Source organism: Sorex fumeus, unplaced genomic scaffold (genome assembly GCF_029834395.1).
Source record: "Sorex fumeus unplaced genomic scaffold, SorFum_2.1 ptg000019l, whole genome shotgun sequence".
In the NCBI taxonomy this organism is placed as follows: domain Eukaryota; kingdom Metazoa; phylum Chordata; class Mammalia; order Eulipotyphla; family Soricidae; genus Sorex; species Sorex fumeus.
The window spans coordinates 31,314,544-31,339,248 of record NW_026606076.1 but is presented as its reverse complement, the minus strand read 5'-3'; positions in this window follow the sequence as shown (position 1 = coordinate 31,339,248).

Sequence of the window (24,705 nt, the reverse complement as noted above, 5' to 3'; positions counted from 1 at the left end):
CTGGGGTGACAGTAGCATTAGGCAGTGTCCCCCAGGAGAGTCTGTGAGCCAGTGCCCGAGGGTGTGACTGGTCGGGGCTGGGGGTTGTGCTCCTCTCCAGTGCTCACTGCTGTGACTCCTCCTTCAGGTCTCTGATCCTTGGGAAAATCAGATGCAGGAGAAGATGGTGATATGCCATCGGACATCCCATCCCTAGGTAGGAAGAGAGTGACAAGATAAGATGATGCAGTGACAGGAGCACTCAGTCTTCTTGGGCCAAATGTCTCTGAGTTGTTTCAGGAAGGATCCTGTATTGTGCCTCCTTTTTGGAGGGCCCAATACTTTCTTTATTAGGCTATGTTTATTTCAGTTCTGTTGTATTTGGCTTTTCAACCACACCCAGGTAAAGAGTACTCATACCTTAGTGCTCAAGGATGACTCCTGACATGTCTCAGGAACCATATGGGGTGCTGGGGGTCGAACGCTTGCTTCTGGGTATTTTGTTTTGTTTGGAGTGGTACACCCAATGATTCTGGGGATTATTCTTGGCCCTGCACTCTGGCTTGCACCTGGCAGTGCTTGGGGGACCATATGGGAAGATTGGGTTCACAATCTTCCGACCCTCTGTTCTGTTACTCCATCCTGCTGCTTTATTTTCTTTCCTGTTTATTTTTGTTGCACAGTGGAGGTGCCCAGGCCTTCTTGGCTCTGTGCTCTATATTCCCACCTCAGGCACATCATGGGTCCCCTAGGGCATGCTGGCCCTGTTTTCACCCTAGTAGCTATGGTGCTCAGATCCCAGGACATGTGTTTCCCCTATTTTGTCCTTTCTGCTCTGGAGAGCCTTGCCTGCTCGGTCACACAGTCCCGCATTCACTCGCTTCTCTGTTTGCAGTTCTGGGCATGCGCCGTCTTTTTGAGGCACACCTAGAAATACTCATGGATTACTCCTGGTGGTGCTCTGAGACCCTCTTAAAGGTAATTCAAGAGAAACTTCGTCCCTGCTGTCCTGTCTCTTTGGCCCCTACTCGAAACAGTTTAAATGAACTTTACTGTGTGTAGAAAGACGTTTGAAAGGTTGGAAGGGGCCCCCTGATTCAAATATCTGACAAATGTTGGGAATATGGGTCAGTTCCCCACATCCCAACACTCCCCAGGCTTCCCACATCCCAGCAGGCCCTTCCATTTTCCTGTGATTACTCACAAGGTTGGTCAGGTTCCTGGATCCCACCCGTCAGTTCAATAATATCAGAGAAATAAAATAAGCATTCTATTTGGAATTAGGAAAGTTCCATCAATCTCACAGTCACCCCAATGATAAAAAGGATTCAGATCTGTTTAAAGGCCATAAAAGGCTCCAAAGTGACCGGAATGGTTTGCTGCCTATTATCCTCCATTCTTAGGTTCAAAATATACTCTAGGTTTTTATGTGTACATACATGTACATAGATATAAATTTGATATATATGTAATTTCTATGATATTCATTATGTATTATACGAATACTCCATATTATATATATATATATGTAAAAAACCAAGCTGTCCTCCCGTTTTTCATGTATTTTGCTCTAGCAGTCCCAGTAAAGTCACATTTTCAGACTTCTTGTTACTGTGTTTGGCATATCGAATACTCCACAGGTAGCTTGTTAGGCTTTGCTGTTCAGGCGAGATATTCTCAGTAGCTTGCCTGACTCTACGAGAGGGGCGGAGAAATCGAACTCGGGTACACTATGTTGGCCGTTTGCAAGGGAAATGCTCTACCCACTGTGCTATCACTATGTTTGTTGGTGGTACATACCTGGCAGTGCGCAGAGCTTAGTCCTTGATTTTCGCTTTGACAGTGCTCAGGGGACCATTTGGAATTATGAGAAATTGTACCCAGATTGACCACATACAAGGCAAGCACCCACCCCACTGTTCTACCTCTCTTTTTCATACTCTGGATTTGAAGGTGTGTTTCTGAAACTGCCTCCTGTGTTTTTTCTTGTAGGCAAGATTCCACTGGTCAGGCATTTTCAAGAGGTAGCATGTTGGCTGGATAGTGCTCTCTTATGGTCTTAATAGGTTTAGCCCCTTTCCAGGGTCTGTCCAGTTGTCTGGGCTAGTGCTAGGCCAGTTCTTCTCTGCATCTCCAGGGTTGGCTTCAGAGTCACTGCTTTCACCCCATCATGATTACTTTCTCACTAAACTCAGTGTCAGGTGCCTTGTACCAACCTGCCTGTTTGACCTTGAATCAACCCACATATTTTTTTTCCTGATGGAATGTTTGTGAGAGCATTGTTTCAATGTTTGACTAACTGGTACAGGATCAGGGCTCTTGTCCTTACCCCAGCGCCCCACTGTGTGACCCACCACTCCAGCAGCTGCCTCTCCACTACTATATCCAGTCCAGCCCCCTTAAAGCACCAATTTACCTGGATGGGGACAGAGGGTCTCTGCATCTAGACAATGGCCCTTTAAGGATCCTGGCAGGTGCGGAAGTGATGTCACAGAACTGGTAGTGTCAGCATCCTTTCTTTTCTAGTTGTGGTTGCCTGGCTCAGGCTGCCATTGGTCTCGTGGTTAGAGGAGGAATTGGCTGCTCCTTTGATGGGGACTGTGGAGGCCGATTTTGTGGCAGGATACTAGCGGCCTCCCAGTCGCCTGCACTGTGATTGGCAGAGCTGGGCCAGCTTGGGGGCGCTTTCTCCCTTGTTTTTCACTCGTTCCTGACATGCAGACAGTTCCTGAGGTATGTCAAAGGCTTTAGGGGGACCAGAGGCTTTGGGCAGTGGAGCGGGGGCTGTTTCGTGGTGCAGGGTTCGCACGTGTAAGCAAATGATCGTTGAAGGGTCCCCTTAGCCAAGATCACCTCCCGCTCTGGAAGGGCTCAGAGGTGGGTGGGTGCTGGGCTGAGGGACCTGCACAGGGCGGGTCTTAGCCCTCTCAAACCTGCCAGCACTGGGATGAGCTTGCCTCTTTCCAGAGACTTTTGCCCTGGCTTCACTTCAGATTCACTTCAAAGGGCAGGCCCCTATTCCCCCCCCCCCCTTGCAGCAGGAAACCCATTTCTCCTCTGTGCTTTGATTGGCTGTTGTGGTGTGAAACGGCCACCTAGTGGCTCATTCCCTGTGAATGGGTGAGGTTTTGGAAGTTGAAACTTTTTCTTTCTTTTCTTTTCTCTTTCTTTCTTTCTTTCTTTCTTTCTTTCTTTCTTTCTTTCTTTCTTTCTTTCTTTGCTCTTCTCCCGTTGTTCATTGATTTGCTCGAGCGGGACCAGTAATGACTTCATTGGAGACTTTGTTGTTACTGTGTTTGGCATATCGAATACATAACATGGAACTTGCCAGGCTCTACCATGTGGGCGAGATACTCTCGGTAGCTTGCCAGGCTCTCCGAGAGGGGGAGAGGAATAGCACTCGGGTTCACCATGTTGGCTGCATGCAAGGCAAATGCCCGACCGCTGTGCTATCGCTCCAGCCCACTTTATTTATTTATTTTTTTTCGTTTTGGATCACACTCAGCGATGTACAGGGGTTACTTCTGTCTCTGCACTCAGGAATTACTCCTGGCGATGCTCAGGGGAGCAGATGGGATGCTGGGAATTAAATCTGGGTCAGCCACATGCAAAGTAAATGCTATGCCAGCTCTGCGTTTCCTCCAGCCCCTTCATTATTTTTTTGGTTTGGCTTGTGTACCATATATGGAGATGCTCATGGTTTACTTTTGGCTCTGCAGTTGGGAATTCCTGTTGATGGTACTCGGGGATCATATAGGATGCCAGGGATTGATCTGGGTTGGCAACGTGCAAGGCAAATTCCCTTACCCGCTTTACTGTCTCTCGTCCCAACTTTTTTGTCTTATTTTCTAGGTCAAGAATTTCTGCTTCCCGGCTCTCCGGCATGGCCACGTCCCCAGAAGCACAAGGACTTAGTGCAGAAAGCCAAATTCATGGAGCAGAAAAGCGAATGGACTATGTGTTAAACCGGGCCAGCATGCCTGCCCGGAGGGGAAAGGGTGTTGCCCCATTCGCCCTGGCCTCGCTGGAAAGAATGATGGCGGCCGCACGGGAGCCTTGTGGACAGCAGGTTTGAGCCGGGGGTGGGGATGGCAGGGACCTCATGGGAAGGGGGGCGTTCCGGTCCGTCCTTCATGCCCAACCGAGGTCACCAGTTGCCCCCCATGAGCGGCTCTCCGGCACGGCCATGAATCCAGAGCACAGAAACCAATCTCTTAACTATCTAACTTTTAATAGAAATACTTCCAGGGTTAATAAGTGAAATAGCAGAAATCCAAAACCGCGCGGCCACTATTGCGGCTGCACGACATCATTTAATTCTTAAACCCAGCTGTAGAAAGCAAATCATTTCACAATGCTTTTTCAGCATGTCTGATTTGGGGGGGGGGTGTAAACTCTAAATAATAATGGTGCATCTTTTATTTTAACAATAAATCTAGTAGATAGAGTGTTAACTAGAACTCATCTGCCTCACAGGAATTGGGAGGGGTGGGAGGCGGGGTTCTATTTGGGTTTGCGGGTAAAAATAAGTATTGGTAAAGGGAAATATGTTTGATATTTACATGACTGAAACCTAAACCTGAAAGCTCTGTAACTTTTCCCACAGTGATTCAATAAATAAATAAATTATAAAAAAATAAAAAAATTTTAAAAATTTAAAAAAGAATTTCTGCTTCCTAAGTGCCAGTTGCAATGCACTATGAGCACTGTTTCATGTGACAGAGTTCCAACATATAAACATAAAAAAAACCCCAATTCCTCATTGATCCTGACATTGATTCAATTAGGTTAGATGATTTCAGTGGCCCCTGCATTCTCAGCTTTGTGGGGACGCAGACTTGCATCCCGAGCTCTGTACTGAGCTACAACTGAACCCAGACTTGGGTGTATTTTTTTGCTTGAAACTGGTGCTTCCTTTTTCTGTATAGAAATAATTTCCACTTAATGTGTTCTTCGTTGAGTTGAGAAAAAAATGGATACATGTTAATAACAACACTTCTGTCAATTTTGCATGAACTTCTTGTAAAACTATTTGGTCATTCCAGGAAAAGCCATATATGTGTCAATAATTGTATTTCCATGGTGGAAATGTTAGACATCAAACCTGCAGGGTTTGACTTTTTTTTGACATGGAGACCCTCAAGAAATCAAGAAATAATTGTAAACCTCCTCTGTTGTTCTCTAGGGAAGCAACAAGCCTCAGCGGAATGTCTCTGATACTGTGCACCGTGACAGTCTCGAGTGAGCAGTGGTGCATGCATCACTGTGGGGATTCTGAGACAGGCAGGAATTCTTCAGATTGGAAAAATCCCAGGGCTGTTAGCAGCATGGACACAATTTGAGTCAGCCGCCACACAAGTGTCATCACCTGAATATCCACACAGGAGAGAAATTGTGAACATGTAAAAAATGTGGGAAGGCTTAGATCGATCCTCATACCTGATTATACATAGGAGAATTCATACAGAAGAGAAACGCTATTCATCCAAGGAATATGAGAAGACCTCAAGACTTAGTAACCATAGGAAAATTCATTTAGAGAAATCTTATTCATGTAAGGATAAGAAATGTTTGAAGACCTTTATTTCCTTCTCAGGGGTTTCTGTGCATAGAAAATTCATGCAGGAGAGAAACCTTACTCATGTAAGAACTGTGGGAAGACCTTTACTTTGTACTCAGAACTTACTAAGCACAGGAAAATGCACACTGAAAAGAATCATTATATATATATATATATATATATAGAGAGAGAGAGAGAGAGAGAGAGAGAGAGACTGTTGGAAGGCATTCACTTACCTCTCACTCCTTATTACATATAAGACCATTCATACTGGAAAGAAATATTATGTATGTAAGCAAGCAGGAAGGCCTACATTATGTCCTCAAGCCTTATTGATCACAGAAAAATTCATATGGCAGACAGCTTACATATGGAAGGTCTGTGGGAAGGCCTTCATTCAAAATTGATGTCTTACTAAACAGAAAATTTCATACCAGAGAGAAACCCCATACATGTTAAAAAGGCATTTGCTCTACATTCAAGCCTTAGTATGCATAGGAAAATTCATAGTGGAGAGAAGTCTGACATATGTCAGGAATGTGCGAAGGCCTTCTCTCAACCCTCAACTCTTAAGATCCATAGGAAAAAACAAACTGGAGGGAAAACTCATGTTTGTAAATGTAGGAAGGCCTTTGTGTGCCTTTCTAGCCTTTGTAGTCTTTGTAAAATGCACATGGGTTGAGTTGACCCCAAAGAACTGTCCCCAAGTTTAGAACAATCCCCCTAGGGAAGACGAGTTTTATTTAGACCAGGAAGGTTAGGAGGGGGCTATAAAAGTGCAGCCAAGAAGCTAAGAATCTGGCATGACAAGCTTCCCGTGACATCATCCTATAAGGGAAAGGTACTCAGTGATTATTACCAGGGCTATAGTTATGCCAGTGTCCCGGCATTTAAACTTCACAGTGTGTTAACTTGTAAATAACAGTCTTGGTTATGGAATCCAGGAGGAATGTGACTAAATAAGTACCAAATATAAAAGGAAAAAGCTCTTGAAGCAACAAAAGCTTTTAAAAATTAATGAGACAATCTTACCAACTCTAAAACCAGATATAAGAATGTTCACATGAATTTGTTTTCTCTACCTATTGATATTAATATTGCAAATTTGTTATCTCAAATTTTATTCTATTCTTTTTTTTTTGGCCTTTTGGGTCACATCTGGCGATGCACAGAGGGTACTTCTGGCTATGCACTGAGGAATTATTCCTAGCGGGTCTTGGGGGACCATATGGGATGATGGGATTTGAACCTTCTTAGGCCGCACAGGATCCCCTGGGTGTCCCGAAAGGATCTCTCTGCACCTGGAGCTGGCCCTTTAAGGCTGCGGGTGGAAACGGAAGTGACATCACAGACAGGGCCTTCCAGGTGCCTGTGTTCTTGCTGACAGAGATGGTTCAGTCAGTCTCACTATTGTTACCTGGGTGAAGGATGGCCTGGAACTGGCTGGAAGCGGTTCTTGAAGGCGGATTTTGGGGCAGGAGAGGGGCAACTCTCGGTCTCTGCACTGTGAGCAATGCATTAGTGTGAGGGACGCTTCTGCGCTGGTTTCTCACATGTTCCTCGACTTCCAGGTGTTCCTGAGGTGTGGCGGAGGCTTTAGGGGGGATGCGGAGCTTTGGGGGGCGCGGTGGGGGCTGTACTGGGGCGCAGTGTTGCGGCTGTGAGTGCGTGGTCCCTGTAGGCCGATGAGGCCATAATGGCCTCCATCTCCATGATGGGGCAGCGGCGGGTGGGGGACGGAGCTGAGCTTGGGGGTGAGCACAGGAGTGTGGAACCTGCACAGGGCGGGGGTCTTGGCTGTCCCGACCCTCCCGGCAGTCCCATATTGTAACCTTTGGCCCTAATCTCGTAGCTGTAGAACCTCCATATTTGAAGGGCAGAGCCGAAGCCCCCTTTGCCCCCCATGGCAAGGGTCCCCTTGCTGTATATCACTTTCATTGCCGCCGTGTTGGTCTGTGACATTCGGGGGCAGTGGACCTGCAGGTGGCTGGGTTTGCCAGTGAACATGTTCTCTTGGGGCTCTTTTTGGTTTGGGGGTTGTTTTGTGGGGCGTTGGGGGGAGGGGGCATCCCCGGAGATGCTCAGGGCTTCCTCTGGCTCTGGGCTCAGGTATGATTCCTGCTGGTGTTGCTGCGGTACATAGGTACGGGGAGAATTTACGAACTCAAGGCAAGTGCCCTACAGACTTCATTGTCTGTCCAACCACAATATTGGTGTTTTTTTTTTTTTTTCATATCACGAGTGTCATCTCCCTCATGTCAAGTTGCAAAGCACCCTCCACTCTTCATCTCTTCCTGAGCGGGTGACCCGTGGCTATTGGGATAAATACTGAGAGTAAAGATTTTTGTTGTCATTTTTAAATCCCCCCCCCCTTTTTTGAAGGAAGATACTTGTTTATTTGTGTGGGGGTAGGGGGGACTTTGTACAGGACTCCTGGTACTTTTGGAAGAAATTTATGTAGGACAGGTCAGAGCGAAAGTACAGCAAATACTTGCCTTGCACACAGTCAACTTGGGTTCGGTCACCTGCATCCTAGTGATCCCCAAAGGTTCCAAGAGTGAAACCCTGAGTGCACTTAGGAATACCCCCTGAGCAATGCTTGTTCTGGATCAAAGAAAAACACACACACACACATACACACTTGCACACACTGGAAAACATGTGATTGCAAGAAAAAGAGAATAATAAGGATTCTGGGAAACTATGGAACTGCCAGAAAAAAGAGTTTTAAGATCCCACTCTTTTACTATTTAAATGTTCCTCTCTAGTTTGACTTTGCACATGATTTTTGTTTGTTTGTTTGTTTTGCTTCTTTACAGTTGTCCTGTTGTTGCTGTAGTTTTGGCCACTCCCTGTAGTGCTCTGCCCTTACTTCTGACTCAGCTCAGGGATCACTGCAGCCAGGGACCAGCGTGGCCAAGTATCGTACTTGGGTCAGCTGAGATTAAGACCACTCCACCCCCAAAATAGAATATTTACAGTATAAGTAGTCTTGAGAAGTTCCAAATGACAGGCACAGTTCATATTATGGTCCTTAGTAAATAAATGTCTTGGATATTTGGATTTATTTTCTATAAACCTGGGTGATTGCATCGTTTTCAAATATATTCCTGCACAACAGGAGCGAGCATAGGATGAGATTCATGCAGATGTGCTGATGCAGGATTAGAGTAAATCAGGACTCAGATGGGCCCAGGTCCAGCAGGACAGAGCATGGCTGTGCCTCAGGCTTATCTGGACCCAGAAGTGACCTTGTTCCCCTGGACAGAGTGCACAGGCGCATATCCTTGTCCACCCTGCAAGAGAGTGGCTGAAAGTTTGTCTACCTTACGCCCCAGTGACTTTCCCCATGGCAGAGCCACATTCCAGGCAGTAGTTCCCAGGGGCAGCACTGCTACCTGCCTGCAGGGGATGCTGGTACTCAGGAACTCTTGAGGCCCCTGGCTGGGTCTCTAGGGAATTTTTTTGTGCTCCATGGAGGAATCTGAGGATCATACAAGGCTGCCATTTCCACTGCTTTCACCCCTTCTTGATGACTTCCTCACGCAACTCAATGTCAGGTGCTTTGTACCAACCTGCCTGTTTGTCCTTGAATCAACCCACATGTGTTTTTCCTGATGGATTGTGTGTGAGAGCATTGTTTCAATGTTAAGACTGACCAGTGCAGGATCAGGGGTCTTCCCCTTATCCCCAGACCCCCACTGTATGAGCAAACACTTTAGCAGCTACCTCTCCACTCCTTTATTCAGTCCATCCCCCTTGCAGCACGGATTCACCTGGGTGGGCACAGAGGGTCTCTGCATCTGGACCAAGGCCCTTTAAGGCTCCTGGCAGAAGCTGAAATGATGTCATAGACGGGCCCTTCAGAAATCCTTTCTGTTCTTGTTGTGGTTGCCTGGCTCTGGCCGCCATTGGTCTCCTGTGTAGAGGAGAAACTGGCGCCTGGCATGATGGGGAAACTGTGAGGCCAATTTTGTGGTAGAACGCAAGTGGCCTCAGGTGAGCACCCCACGTCTTGGCACTGTGAGTGGTGGGGCTGCGCCAACTTGGGGGGTGCTTTCATGCTTGTTTTCCTCTGTTCAGGATGTCCAGGCAGTTCCTGAGGTGAGGTAAAGCGAAAGCTTTCAGGGGACTCAGAGGCCTTGGGCGGTGCAGTGGCGGCTGTGACAGGCGCAGGGGTCACAGGTGTGAACAAGTGATCCTGGGGTTCCCCTTGGCCAAGATCTCCTCCAGCTCCTGGAAGGGTCAGAGTCCAGTGGGCCTGGGACTGTGGGATTTGCAGAGGGCGGGGCTTAGCCCTCCCGAACCTCCAGCACCAGACTTTGCTTGGCCCTGTCCGGAGGCTTTGGCTCTGGCATCCTTAGTGTGGCACCTTCAGGTTCACTTAGAAGGGTGGGGCCCCCGCCCCACTGCAGCAGGGGACCCAGTCGTCCTCTGTCCTTTGTTTGACTGTCCTAATGCGGTGGGGCCACCCAGTGTCTCAGTCCTTGCAGGTGGGTGGCGTTTGCAAATGAAACTTTTTCATTATTATCATTTTGGTTTGGCTCTTGTACCACATCTGGTGGTGGTCACGGTTTACTTTCAGCTCTGCAGTCGGGAATTCCTGCTCGTGGTACAAGGGGACCATAAGGGATGCCGGGAATTGATTTCAGTTGGCTTCATGCAAGGCAAGTTCGTACCCACTTACTGTCTCTGGTCCCAGCTTTTGTATTTTTCCCTAGGTAAAGAATTTCTCCATCCTAAGGTCCAGTTGCAAAGCACCCCACACATGTAATTTCTCCCTGACCAGATGACCCCCAGCTATTGTGAGTACTGGGGGTAAAGTTTTGTTTTCCTTTTTTAAGAGAAATAGTTGATTTTCGGGGCGGGGGGTGTTGTTGGGGAATCTTTTTCAGGGTCACTCTTGATGTGGTGGAAATAATTCACTTAGAAAGGGCCAGAGCAATAGTACAGCAAGTAGGGTACTTTCCTTGCAAGCAGCCAACCCAGGTCTCTCTATGTCTAGTAATCCATATAGTCCCTGAGCCCCACTAGGACTGAACCCTGATCCCAGAGCTGCAAATCCCTGAGCACTGCCAGTTGTGGTCTAAAATTGAAATATGTGCATGCACACACACACATACACACAGAGAGAATATGAGAGCATTGAGAGAGAAGAGTAGTATTCACGAGAAAACATGAATTTCTGCAGAAAAGAAAAATACAGAAAAAGTGGCTTAAGCATCCACTTTAAATGTTTCACTCTAGAATTTGTCTTTACCCTGCGTGTATTAGGTTTGATCAGTAAATTTCCACTTTTGCTCCCCCCAAAGATGGTTATAGTGCTCTTATGAGCACTCCTAATCTATCGTTAAATCATAAAGTCAAACCTTCTGGTGACTCTAGACTTTGTATCTGCAGTCATTTATTTGCATTTCTCTTTCCGCTGTAACCTGTATAATCTATAATCTATCACTATAGAGCAATGTTCTTTGCTTCAAAACAGAAAAACCATTCATGATAAGCTCTTAATATTTATGAGTTAATTGACTCTAAAATATATATACTGCTGGCCATCAATCATAATTACTTTACTCAGGCTTCAGTTGCTGTAGTCGCTAACCCCAGAAAGCTGGATCCCAGCCAGCTTTTAACCTTAGCTCCTAGAGCCCAGAGAAGTAAGTTTTGGGATGTTTCTCTACTGTGTGTATTGATAATTTCAAATATTAATAAGAAGTAAACTTAATTGTTTAGTATGTACGAGCAGGGAAGGAGAAAAGCAACACAGATGCATATAGCCCATGAGCGAATTTCTCAGCAAAGTCTCCCGCAGAACGTCTCCTTGAGTTAAGTCCCCCGCAAAGAATTATCTCTGTTGAAACGCTTGACCTCTGTAAATGGTAAATCACAATACGTGAAGTTCTGTACCTCAGAACCCCTCGGATGTTCTATAAGTATGCTATTCGGTTCTGAATTAAAGATTGACTATGCACTATCCATTGGCCATCAGTTGTTGTGGTCCCTGTGTCTGTATTTCTTTGCAGAGACAGAACATTGAACGTGTTGCCATGTGACCTACCAACTCACTATTCTTCACATCTGGCGACCTGGTGTGTATGCCTCAGAATTGACACTTGGGTATTTTTTGTTGTTGTTGTCTTGTTTCATTATAGTTACCTTTTGAAGTTGCAGTATTTTTGGTAATCACCATTCATTGTCTGTGGCTTATTCCTGCCTCTGAAATCAGGGATCATTACCTACAAGTATCAGGGGCCCATATATATTCTAGTATATTGAACCTGGGTCAGCCAAGTGCAAGCTGAATGTCTTATCCACTGTATTACCACTCCAGATCCCAAGATATAATATTCATGGTTTCAAAGTAGATTCACTCTAGAAATTCCTGTTGTTAGACACACATAACATCATGGGTCATAGTAAACACCCTAGTTATTTGGATAGTTTTGTGGTACAACACACTTTTTACATGGTTTTCAGAGAGATTCTTGCAAAATAGGAGCAAGTGCTGATTAGGCTCATGTGCTGATTGGGGATTACAGTAAATCAAGACCAGGATGGGTCCAGGTCCAGAGGGTCAGAGCTGGGACTGCCTGGGGCCTACTTGAGCCCAGAAGTGACCTTGGTTCCGGAGAGAGAGCTCACAGGCCCGTGTCCTATCCACTCTGCAAGAGGGCAGCTGAAGTTTTGTCCACCCCAAGTCCCTGTGACTGGCCCCACGGCAGAGCCAATAATGGCGCTGTGGTCACGAGGGCCTGCAGGGGCTGCAGCTACGTGAGAGCTCCTGGCCTCAGAGTTAGTCTCTGGCCTTTAGGACCTTCCTGTGTGGTTCCCTAGGTAGAGTCCCGGGCTTGGGCAGCGCTGTGGTTTCCTCCCCTGTAGGCCTCACCCACTCCTGTCCTGACAGCAGCTGGGTCACAACCCATTTCTCTCTCCCCCGAGAGACAGGGACATCTGTCAGTGTCTCGCCGTGGATGTTTCTGTGAGCCAGTGTCCAAACATCCAGCTGGTCACTACCTTTCTGGCTCCAATGCAGGGACTTCTGGTCAGGTGGGGGCCGGGGCTGGTTGTGCTCCTCTCTGGTGCCCACGGCTCAGATACTTGCATGGAGCCTCCTGTTGGTCCACAGGAAAAACAGGCAGGAAATGGTGAGATGGCCTCTGCCACACCATCTTCAGGCAGGAGAGTGAGAAGACAACGCAGTGCAGTGACATGTAGCACAAACTTCCCAGGCTGATCGTCTCTGATTGTTTTAGGAAGGAGCCTGGGGATCCGGCTCCTGACCTGATTGATCAGCTCTGATTTAGGCCACTGTTTTATTTTTTTGTTGATTTGAATAAAGTAAAGGCCCTCCCGTTGATCATCGATTTGCTCGAGTGGGCCCAGTAACGTCTCCATTGGAGATTTTGTTGTTACTGTGTTTGGCATATCGAATACATAACGGGTGGCTTGCAAGGCTCTGCCGTGCGGGCGAGATACTCTCGGTAGCTTGCTGGGCTCTCCGAGAGGGGCGGAGGAATCGAACTCGAGTCGGCCATGTTGGCTGCGTGCAAGACAAACGCCCTACCGCTGTGCTATTAGTGGTGCTCAAGGATCATTCCTTTCAAGACTGGGGTACCAACTGTATAGGGTGCCAGGGGTCCAACGCTGATTAGACTTGTTTGTTTGTTTGTTTTTGGAAGATGTTTAAGGGGAGGGGACATACCCAGTGATTCTAGGGTTATTTCTGATTCTGTATGAAGGATTTCCATCTCCCAGTTATTGAGGAACTATAAGGGACGGCGTTATTACCAGCCCTTAATGCTGTCCCAGACCCACTGTTCTGTTACTCCATCCTGCTGCTTTGTTTTCTTTCATGTTTAGTTTTGTGCTTCAGTGTAGATACTCAGGGCATCCTCTTGGTTCTGTGCTCCAGATTCACCTCTGACAGGCATCAGGGGAATCCAGGTGTGCTACTTATGTATGTACCCTGATGGCTACAAATGTCTCAGACCCCAGGACATGTGTTTCTCCTATTTTGTCCTTCCTGCTCTGAGAGCCTCACCTGCTCAGTCACACAGTCTCATGTTCAGATGATGCTGTGTGTGCAGTTCTGGGCATGTGCCTGTCCCAGGGATTTGGGGCAGAGAACCTTAGGATTGAATCACTTTTACCATCTTTGAGATGAATTCGGGGAATCCGTTATATTTGTTAGGACTGTGGGAACCCATTCAGTTACTCCTCCTTATTACACATAACTTACATGTGTAAATGATGTGGAAAGTCCTACATTATGCCCTCAAGCCTTATAATTATAGGAAAATTTGTCGTGGAGACAGACTCTACATATATAAGGACTGTGGGAAGGCTTTCATTCAAGCTTGGTGTTTTACTAAACACAGAAAACAATCACAATGGAAAGAAACCATATAAATGTCTGACATGTGGGAACGTCGTCGCTCTACCCTGTAGCCTTACTATGCATTTTAAAAGTCATAGTAGAGGGCTATCGTGCAGCCAGCAGGTCAATCTGTACCTGTGAGGTGAGTGCATCAGCAGCCTGATGGCACTGTCTTACTTTCAGATAACCCAAAATTGCTGCAGTGCCTTTGGCCAGACCCCAAAAACTTGGGGCAAAGTTTACCAAGAAAGTAAACGGCCAAAAGTTTGGTATGTGGGAGACACATGCACAAACCACCTCCAGCTCAGCTATATAATTGGAGACATGGCCTCTCTGATTCCTAATTGAACTACTTAATGGCCCTGATCCCAGAGCCTCAGAAACCAATCTCGGAACCCAAAGACTTTTGGCAGAAATGCATCCTGTTCCTGCAATTGGTTACTGGCGCTGGGCCACTCCAGGTGGGAATAGGTTTCATGCCTTGGCCTCTTCCCCCTGGCAGTCTGGTGACCGCCATCCTCCAGAGGCCACTGGACAGTCAGGTTTGGGCCTGCAGTGATGAGACACACGGGGCTTCACCAGATGGGATTGGAACCGGCCCTTTCCTCCCCATCCAAGCGAGACCCCGAGTCGCCGCATACAAATGTCCTCTCCTGCTCCTGATCAAGCTTATTAACGGCCATGATCCCAGAGACTCAGAAACAAATCTGGAAACCTAGTGGCTTTTCGCAGAAGTGCATCTGGATCCCATATAATGTGGCCGCCGTCTCAGAGCTTATTGGAAAGCCAAGTATGTGCCGGCGGTGAAAAGGCAACTGTAGTCTCATGGGAAGGGGGTTGGTACCGGCTCATCCTTCACGCCCTACCGAGGTCACTAGTTGCCCCCCACGAGTGGCTCTCCTGCACAGCCATAACATCAGATGCACAGAAACCAATCTCGTACTCATCTAGCTCTTTGGAGAAATACATAATCGTGGCCCCATGGCATTATATGATTCTCATAACCAGCTATAGAAAACAAAGTATTTCACAGTGCCTTTTCAACAATTCTGATTGTTGGGGGGGAATTCTAAACAATAATGGTGCATCTTTTGTCGAAATAATGAATGTAATCAATGTGGAGAAGTGGTACGTAGAAATTCTTGCCTCACAGTCATTGGGAGGGTTGGGAGGGGGTATATTGGGGTTCTTAGTGGTGAAAAATGAGTTCTGGTGAAGGGAAAGGTGTTTGATCATTGTATGACCGAGACAAACCTGAAAGCTTAGTAACTTTTCCCACAGTGATTCAATAAATAAATATAAGAAGAAAAATTATGAAAGAAAAAGTAAAGAAAATAATAAAAGTCATAGTAGAGAGAAGTCTTAAATATGTAAGAAAAATGCAAGACCTTCACTCAACCCACGGCGCTTACTTGCCATATCAAAACATATACTGGAGAGAAATCTTATGTTTGTTAATGTGGGAAGGCCTTTGCATACGTCTCAAGCCGTGTAGACATCATAAAATGCACATTGGATGAGTGATCCCTAATAACTATTCCCACATTCAGAGGAGTGCCCCTAGAGAAGACAAGTTTTGTTTGGACCAGGAGTGTTAGGGGGCTGCAGGAGTGCAGCCAAGAAGGAATTAATCCAGGTAGCAGGTTACAAGCTTCCAGTGACATCAGTACAATAAGGGAAAGGTACTTGCTGATTATCACCCGGGCTTCGGATTTAGCAGTGTCCCAGCATTTGGACTTCACGTGTATGTTAACTTGTAAATAATGGGTTTTGGTAATGAAAGTCAATAGGAAGCTGACTAAATAAAAATTAAAAATCAATATGTAAAAACCTATTGAAGCACCAAAAAGCTTCAAAGATTCTTCGAGTCTTAAAATCCTGCAATCAAATATAACAATGTTCACATAAATTTATTACTACATCGATTGATATTGCAAGTTTGTTTTCTTATCAATTTTAATCCTAAAATTTTATTAGCAGTTGGGGATTTTTCTCTTTACTAAATTAAATACATACATATGTCACCACCCCTTACTTTGGACTGCCATTGTCTCAGTCTTTGCTCTGATTCTGGCTTGGCCCAGAGGCCCTGTTTTGAAGGGGTTTATGGCAGAGGTCAACCATAATGTTGCCGAAAATTATTGTGAATCAAAAATCAGGCAATTCTTCATTCTTCCCACCTCGCTGTCTTATGCCTGAGGGAGCTGTGGTCAGGCCCTACACCATAGTATGGGGTGGGATGGCCTCACTCCTGTCCCCTGTGTATGTCGGTCAGGACATGGTGATCTTCCCCTATGTGGCCATGAGCTTCACCCCAGAGGAATGGACGGGGACGAGAATGCTAAGTATGTGCAAGGAACAGGTGAGCCCCAATTTGCTGGAGTATCTCCCCAGTTGTGTGCCTTATTTATTATGAGTCCAACTTATTTTTTTTTACTTTGTTTCATTTTGGGGTCCAGCTGGAAATGCACATGGTGACTTCAAGTTCTGCACTCAGGAATCACTACTAGTTTGATACTTGACATCCAATATGGAACCCAGGCATGGCCAGGAGTATTTCCTCAGCCCAGAGCCATGAATATACCCTATACATTGCTGTGTATGTGACTCAAAACAAACGAAATAAATTTACTTCTCTTTCCACATTTAACTTGGGTGTTTTGCTTTTGCTCTTGGTATTGTTTCGGGGACACACTAGGAATTTTTATTTTCTTTCATTTGTAACTTTTAAATTCCATTCATTTATTTTTTGGTTGTTGGGCCACACTCAGTGGTGTTCAGGGATTACTCCTGGCTCTTCCCTCAGTATTTACTCGTGGCAGTGCTCAGTGACCATATGGGATGCTGAGATTCGAACTCTGGTGGTTTGCATGCAAGCCGTGCCCGCTATTCTGTCATTACAGCCCCTAAGATCATTTATTTCTTAGCGCCTCATCCCCTCATCTTCTCTTATTCTCAGTGCTTGGGGTGACTTCAAGTGATCTTCGGTGATCAGGTGTCGCCCAGCATCAAATCAGAGGTTCCTGCATGCAAAACATGTTTCTGAATCCTTTGCATTGTCGCCCTGCCTTCATTGGACTCTTTTAGGTTTTTCAAAATTTTTTGGGGGGCCAAACCAGCAGGACTCAGGGTTTGTTCCTGGTCTCTGCACTCAGGGATCATGCCTGGCTGGTGGTGGACAGTATGGGGTTGTCGGGGATCATACCTGGTCTGACCATTGGCAAGACCATTGCCCCACCTGCTGTAATACCTGCTACCCTCCGTCTTTCCCTTTGTTTTTAGCTTAATATAAATTTGGGGGGATTTCCATCATTGTCCTTGTTGGATGTTTGGGTTTACTACTGACTCTGCGCTCAGTGAGAGTGAACTCAGGACCCTCCAGTTGCTGGTGTCCTGGACACAGGGCCCAGCAGTCATTGTTCTTGTGGATAAAGGACACAGTAGAGTATCTTCTTGGAAAGCTGACTGTGAAGGCCAATTTTGTGGCAGGAGACAAGGCCTCCTGTGAGCACCCCAAACTTCCCAGTCTCTGTACTATAAGAGGGTTACCTGCTCCAGCTTGGGGAGCGCTTTCACACATTTTTACACTTGTTCCCTGATATCCAGGTGGTTCCTGGGGAGCGGTGGGGGCTCTCGGGGGCACAGCTTTGAGGGGTATGATGGGGGCTGTACCAGGGTTCAGGGTGCATGGGTGTGAGTGCATGACCTGGGGGGGGGGTCCTGCAGCCACAATCGCCTCCAGGTCAGCTATAGGCAGAGGCGTGTGGGAGCAGGGTTGAGCAGGGGGACTGCAGGTCTTGGGGTGAGGGACCTACATCAAAGCACTGAAAGCCCTTGTTTTCCACATTGCAGACCGAGGTTCCATCCTGCTAGCAACAACCTGGATTGATTTTTGAGTGGAGAGCCAGGAATTACCACTTAGCATCAGCTGTGTGGCCTCCAAAAATATAAAATAGAAGATTTATTTTGATTGGGCTGGAGCGATTTATTTTGATTATTTTGATTGATTATTTTGATTGGGCACAGCAGGTAAGGCATTTGCCTTGCATGTGGCCTACCCGTGTTTGATTCCCAGCTTCCCATATGGTCCCCCGAGCAACTGGCAACTGCGAGATTAATTTCTGAGTGCAGAACCAGGAGGAGACCCTGAGCATCGCCAGGTGTGACCCAAAAAGGAAAAAAAAAAGAGTATGTAGGAATATGTTAAGGAGCAAAGCACCTTTCTCATTTCATCTCTCCCTTAGCAGGCTTCCCTCGCTGTTGTTTTGTGTAACACTGGTAAAGTAAGATACTGGAAGGAATATATTTGACTTTTTGGTGAATAGGAGCTTTGCCTAGGGATCACTGCTGGTGTGCTTGAATTATTTAGAAAAGGCAGGGGACTGGAGCAATAGCACAACGGGTAGGGTGTTTGCCTTGCACGCGGCTGACCCGGGTTCGATTCCCAGCATCCCATGTGGTCCCCTGAGCACTGCCACGAGCAATTCCTGAGTGCAGAACCAGGAGTAACCCCTATGCATCGCCGGCTGTGACCCAAAAAGCAAAACAAAACAAAACAAATACACAATACTTTTAAAGTTACCTTTATAATACATTATTTACTCAATAATTCAAAACTCTCCCAAATAAAATTTTCTCAAGGACCTAACATTATATTTTGTATGCGTCCAATTTTGTTTTCTTTAGTTTCATTCTTCAGCCACGCCATGATACTTCGGGGTGACTCTGGGTTCTGCACTCACTTATCAGTCTTGGTGTTTGCGTGGGGGATCATATGGGATCCGGGGATTGAATTGGACCAGATGCGTGCAAGGCAGCAAAAGTGAAGATTGTGTTGTTTGCGTACTTTCAGTAACTTGGCTGGTTATATCAGGGACACATGGGCTAGGACTCTCACCTTTTCATTGTCACTAATCTCTAAATTGATTCTGTGGGGTTCAGGGTATTCTAGGGTGAAGCCAGCTGTAATCCCCTGGATGGTAGGAGCAGCCCTGAGGCCGGAGAGGAGAGGCGTGTATGCAGCTGAGTGTCTGAGGACCCTCCCAGGCTCGGCTCCGGGCATCGTGGGTGTGCCCTGAGTGTGTGTGAAACATGCTGCTGACCCCAGGGGGCCTCGGGCTCCTGGATGCAGGCATCTGTGCTCTACTCACACAACCCTTCGCTCCCCTGGGGTGATCCTGTGCTTTGCTTTCTTGGCTCATTCCAGTCTTATTCATTAGTCATGTGTTCATGAGATTCAGGATCCTTTGTACCCCTTTCCCTTATCAGCCTGGCTGCACAGCATGTATTGTTGGGGTGCCCTTTTCAGGAGCAGCAGAACCACCTTGCACCCCGCCCTCTCTGTCACTAAGCTTGTCTTTGCCATCAGGTCATTTGCATGTTTTTTGAGTATACGAAGACATTTTGTTTTGTATCGGTTTGGGGTCTGATGTTGCCAAGGGGTTTATTCCTGGCGGTGCTCAGGGGCTCCTTTGGGCAGTGCTTAGAATCCTGCCCCTGTCAGCCTTATGCAAGGCAGGTGCCCTACCTGCTATTCTCTGTCTGACCCACTATGAAATATTCTTTCGGTTTTATGTTAAAAAGTCATTGAGTGAGCCCATAAAAAAGCTAGTTTGTGCTGAAGTCATAGTATAGTGGGGAGGGTGCTTGTCTTGCACAGGGTTTGAGTTGCAGTTCCCATAGGATCCTCAAATATCTCTGGTTCTAGTAAAATAGAAAAGCCAAAAGGCTAGTGTGTGATTGCCAGGCTCCTCCCAGCAATAATCCCAAAGGATCGTCCCTTTGCTCTGGGCCTGTTTGGACTGTGAGAACCACAGAGATGTCATCTACCTGCTCGGCCTGTTCACCCAAGAGTCATTCGACTAATTCTTACCTGACTTGCTGTGATTTATTTAAGAACTCAAATCACAGCCTCGGGATTTGGCATAGCTGCAATCTGACTTGGGAATAGGGTCACTGAGTATGCGTGAGCTGGTAAGATTCACGCATTCAAAAATGAATATCATTATACCCAGCGGGATAGATCAGTGGAGCAAGCATTGATATTTTTCATATCAATAAAGTACTTTAATTTTTTCTTCTACTGAAAGCAAACACAAATGGTAATTGTTTCAAAGAATTCTTTTGTCAGTTCATGCTGTGTTTACAAAAAATGAATATGAAGCCCCCTCTCTCTCTCCTCTCTCTCTTCTCCCCTCCCCCCCACCGCCGCCTGAATTTGATGGTCTCAGGCTGCTTTCCCCACCCTTGGCCAGCTGACGGCCATGGGTGGATGACGGAAGGAATGAGGGCCAGGCTGGTTGGTATCAATTGCAGTTTCTTCCAATCTCCTCTCAGTTCTCCTCTGATTCTCCTTCCATGAATCTCCTTCATTTCTCTTGGATTTTCCCTCTCAGATTCTTTCTTGATTTTTTTCCCTTGCCAACTCTTATAGCATTAATTATCCCCCAAATCATGAGGGAGTTGGGGTAGCAATTACACATAGGCGAGGTCATACAATCAATGGATGTATGGTCCTTCTCTCAGAGGAAACTTCTCCTAGGACAAACTCTTTCAGCAAGAAGACCCACCTTGGGGGTATGCAGCCGCCAGCAGGTCAATCTGTACCTGTGAGGCGAGTGCATCAGCAGCCTGATGGCACCTTGAGACTTCCAGATATCCCAAAATTGCTGCTGTGCCTTTGGCCAGACCCCATTGGCCAGACCCCAAAAACATGGGGCAAAGTTTACCAAGAAAGTAAACGGCCAAAAGTTAGGTATGTGGGAAACACACCCACAAACCACCTCCAGCTCAGCTATATAATTGGAGGCATGGCCTCTCCGGTTCCTGATTCAACTGCTTAATGGCCATAATCCCAGAGACTCAGAAACAAATCTTGAAACCCAGCAGCTTTTGGCAGAAAAGCGTCCAGACCCGGCAGTAGGTTATTGTCGCCGGGCCACCCCAGGGGGGAAAGGGTGTTTTCCCTCCACCTGCTTCCCCCTGGTGGCTCCGTGGCCGTCATCCTCCAGAGGCCATTGGACAGTCAGGTCTGAGACGCAGTGACGAATCTTGTTGGGCCTCACAGGATGGAGGTGGAGCCAGTCCTGGCCTTCCCATCCCAATGAGACCCCAAGTCATCACCCACGAACGGCCTCTCTGGCTCCTGATCAAGCTGCTCAACAGCCAAGATCCCAGAGACTCAGGAGCAAATCTCGAAACCCAGTGGCTTTTGGCAGAAATCCCTCCAGATTTAAGTGTTAAAATTGCAGAATTTCAAAATCACATGGCCCTACTGCAGCCACACGACATCATATGTTATTCATAACCAGCAATAGAACACAAATTGTCTACTGTTGCCTTTTCAGCAGATCTGAGTGTTGGTGTAAAATCTCAAATAATAATGGTGGGTCTGGTGTCAAAATATTAAGTGTGATCAAAGTAGAGAGTGAGTAATGTGGAAATCATCTGCCCCACAGGAAGGGGGAGGGTGTGGGATGGGGGATACTGGGGTTTTTGGTAGTGGAGAATGGGCACTGGTGAAGGTACGGTTATTTTCATTGTATGACCGAGACTTAGACCCGAAATCTTTGTAACTATTCTCACGGTGATTCAATAAATAAAATTATAAAATATGAAAAAAAGTAAGGTGGAGTTCATGCACAATTCAGTCAGCTAATCAGTGGCTGAATAAATAGCAGTACTCCTACATAAAAAAAAAATTAAAAAAAAGAAGACCCACCTAAATGTGAAATGCCATCTATGGGTGCGTTTTTCTTTCCCTTAGTTCAGGAACCATATAAACATTCATCTTAATTCTACTCCCTAATAAAATTAGTAGTCATTTAATATGGACACAGTAATAGATACATTAAGCTGGGGACAACTTACTATAGATCTCAGATTACAGTGCTCAGGCCAGATTAGTCTTTCTTAACCCTAGCATGGTACCAATCTAGTTGTTACTCTTTGGATCATGACAGAATTTGTCCATGACCATGCTCTTAACTCATATGGCATTTTGGTCTAGCCCATTTCGATGCCAGGGTACGTCACAGCTAGCCGTGAGTCCATCCAGTCCCTCATCATGATACTGCCTTTGGGGTGCTAGAGACTAAGGGCAACTGAGGCTTAGATTGAGAAAGCAGATGCCCAGGTGTGAAGTATTATTTGGTGTCAATTAACTCCCAAGTTACAATGTCAGAGTATTTACTATCTTCCTACGTCTATACAACAAGTGTGTTGCTCTAAAATAATTATGCCAAGGACATAAGGAGAAGAGAAAAGCAGTTTTTCACTCAGATTTCTGAGGATTCAGACCTTACAACTTAACAGAGTCTGATTAGGAGAAATATGTGACAGACCAGTTGGGAAAGCAAAGCACAGAGAGGGAGGTTACAGAGAAACATAGAAGAATGGGAGTGCCTCAGGTGCACTGTGGTAAGCCTAAGCTTTCTCTGGCAAGGGAGTAAGGACATACCAATGATAAACCTAAAGTGTTTAGAGCTATCACTTAATCACTTAAATTCCCGTTAGTCGTCGATTTGCTCGAGCGGGCGCCAGTAACGTCTCCATTTGTCCCTGTCGCGTGCTAGTGTAGCCCAATGGCATCTCTTCGCTCCGGGAACATGGAGGGCCTCAAACCGATCGTTCATGACCTTGACAAAGAAATCTGACCATCTGGTAGGTGGGCGGCCACGCGGTCTCTTGACATCCCGTGGAATCCAATCAGTAACAGCTCTAGTCCAACGGTCGTCTTTAAATCTCATTACGTGACCAGCCCATCTGATTTTCGACACCTTGGCAAATGAGACAGCGTCCCTGATCCTTGATCGTCGACGGATGTCAGAACTCCGGATTCGTTCTCTCATTTGAGTGAAATGTGATATTCCAAGCATAGCTCTTTCTATTCTTCTTTGGGAGACCTGAATGGCGTTCTCATCTTGTTTGCGTAGGGCCCAGGTCTCTGAGGCATATGTTAATGCAGGAAGAACAGTGGAATCAAAGAGATGTGCCCGGAGCCGGAAGTTCTTCGTCCTCTTAGCTATTTCTTCGACGTTCTTGAAGGCGTTCCAAGCCGCTCTCTTCCTCCTGCGCAGCTCGGGTGCCAGGTCATTTGTCATGTTGACCTCTCGACCTAGGTACACATAGCTGTTGCATTCGGAGATGGTCGTTCCATTGAGAGTGAATGGGGCGTCAGGAACAAGGCTGTTTCTCATAAACATTGTCTTCGTAAGATTCAGCTGTAGTCCTACCTTTCCACACTCACGGTCAAAGTCGGCCAGCATTTGTGCCGCTTGGCTGATGTTTGGTGTTATTAAAACAATGTCATCAGCAAAGCGGAGGTGGTGTAGTTGCCGACCATCTATCTTCACTCCCATTCCTTCCCATTCCAGTCGTCGCATGATGTTCTCGAGGGTAGCACTGAAGAGTTTTGGTGAAATGGTATCACCCTGCCGCACCCCTCTCTTGACATCAACGATCACTTCTTTGTAGAATGGTGAGATCCTGGTAGTGAATCCGCAAAAGAGCTCACGGAGGATCCTGATGTATTGGGCTTGAATGCCCTGATTGGCTAGGGCTTCAATGACCGCTTCCGTCTCAACAGAATCAAAGGCCTTCTTTAAATCAATGAACGTTAAGCAGAGCGGCATCTTGAACTCCCGAGAAACCTCAATGAGTTTGGTTTTCGTGTGGATATGGTCGATGGTGCTGAATCCTTTGCGGAACCCTGCTTGCTCACATGGTTGTCCTTCATCTAGTGTTCTGCCAATCCTATTCAGGATGACTCGAGTGAACAACTTGTAGATGACAGACAATAGGCAGATCGGGCGATAGTTGCCAATGTCATGGATGTCTCCCTTCTTGAACAGTAGTACGGTCCTGCTGGTTTTCCATTGAGATGGAACCTTGCATTCAGACAGGTAGCGAGTGAAGAGCCGAGCCAGTGTATTGATGAGTACTGACGGCAGGTTCTTCAGGTGTTCAGGTCTGACCTTGTCTGGGCCGGGTGCTGTTTGCTTCTTTACTGATGAAATGGCGTGTCGGATTTCGGAAGGGAGAACGTTGGGAACGACATACCCATCCTGTGGAATTTGGTATGTCGGCAAGTGGACATGGCTATCGAAGAGATTTGAGTAGAAGTCATGGATAATCTTCTCCATTGCCGTTCTGGAGGATGTGATGGATCCATCAGGACGTCGGAGGGCAGTCATCTTGGTCTTATAGTTGGCGAAGGACAGGCGGGCGTTACGAATACTTTTCCCGGCTTCTGCCGCATCTACCAGTACTTCTGCTTTTCTCTCTTTGAGGTCTTCCTTGATCACATCTCTGCACTGCTTTGCAAGCTCGGACGTTAGCTTGCGGTTGCCTGAGGCATGCGCCAAACCACGCTGGCGAATTAGCTCAAGAGTTTTCGAAGATAGGCGACTTTTTGTGGCTATCTCTCTCTTGGCGTTCCTCGCACATTCATGGAGGTGCTGAACCAGTCGATCGTATTCCTCGTCAATGTTGTCAACAATGGCATCTTCCCATGTTGCCGCAATAGTACCAAAGAGTTCCCAGTTGGTGGTCGTTCTGGGAGTTCTCTTTTTGAACTTCTCATTATGATGAAAGAGAAATCGAGAAGTTCTACATGGAGCTAGAGAAGTTCTATAAAGAAGACCACACCTTCTACAAGATCATTGTGGGTGATTTTAATGCCAAGATAGGACCGAGAAGATCAGCTGAAGAACTTCACATCGGAACCCATGGCCTAGAATGGAACGAACAGGGTGAGAGACTGTCTGAGTTCATCATGTCGACCAAGACC